Source organism: Otolemur garnettii, unplaced genomic scaffold (genome assembly GCF_000181295.1).
Source record: "Otolemur garnettii isolate 467f Iridium unplaced genomic scaffold, OtoGar3 scaffold00095, whole genome shotgun sequence".
NCBI lineage: Eukaryota > Metazoa > Chordata > Mammalia > Primates > Galagidae > Otolemur > Otolemur garnettii.
Window position 1 is genome coordinate 2,574,697 of NW_003852490.1, and position 880 is coordinate 2,575,576.

An 880-nucleotide genomic window follows, 5' to 3' on the forward strand; every position below is an offset into this window, starting at 1 on the left:
TCAAGAGTCTCAAGCTGTCGACCTGGGTAGATGGCGTCATAGCAACTCTTGGGCTTAAGTGATCCTCTTGCCTCAGCCTCCCAAGTAGCTGGGACTACAGGCGCCTGCCACAACACCCGGCTATTTTTTGGTTATAGTTGTTGTTTGGCGAGCCTGGGCTGTATTTGAACCCACCAGCTCCAGTGTATGTGGCTGGCACCCTAGCCGCTTGAGCTACAGGTGCTGAGCTGAGTATGTTTAGTTTTATAGGAAACTGCCAAATTGTCTTCCAAAGAGGCTGTATGATTTTGCATTTTTAACCAGCAATGAATGACAATTTCTGTTGCTCCACATTTTCTCTAGTATTTGGTGTCTTGCCATCTTCTGGTGTTGTCAGTGTTCTGGATTTGGTCATTCTAATAAATGTATAGTGATTTCTTGTCTTAATTTGCATTTTCCTGATGACTTGCGATTTGGAGTATCTTTTCATATGCTTAAATGCCATCTTCTTTGGTGAGGGGGCTGTTAAGGGTCTTTGGCCCATCTTTTAATTCGGTTTTCTCTCTGGAGGGTTTTTGAGCAAAGGAGTTGAACCAGTTCCTATTGATGGATATGAGCGAATTATTATTTCAGTGTAGTGAATAACCTCATACAACATATTGCACAGGTAAACATGCATTCTAGGATAATTCCTAGAAGTTGAATTGCTTAGTCAAAGGGTATGTGCATTTATATTTTTGCTAGGTATTATTTGTATGCCCTGGTGGCAGTGTATAGGAGTGCCTATAGCATTGCCTAATCATAGGCTATCAAACTTACTGATTTTTCCAATCTTTTTGTTGTTGTTGTAGTTTTTGGCTGGAACCAGGTTTGAACCAGCCACCCCCGGTATGTGTGGCCC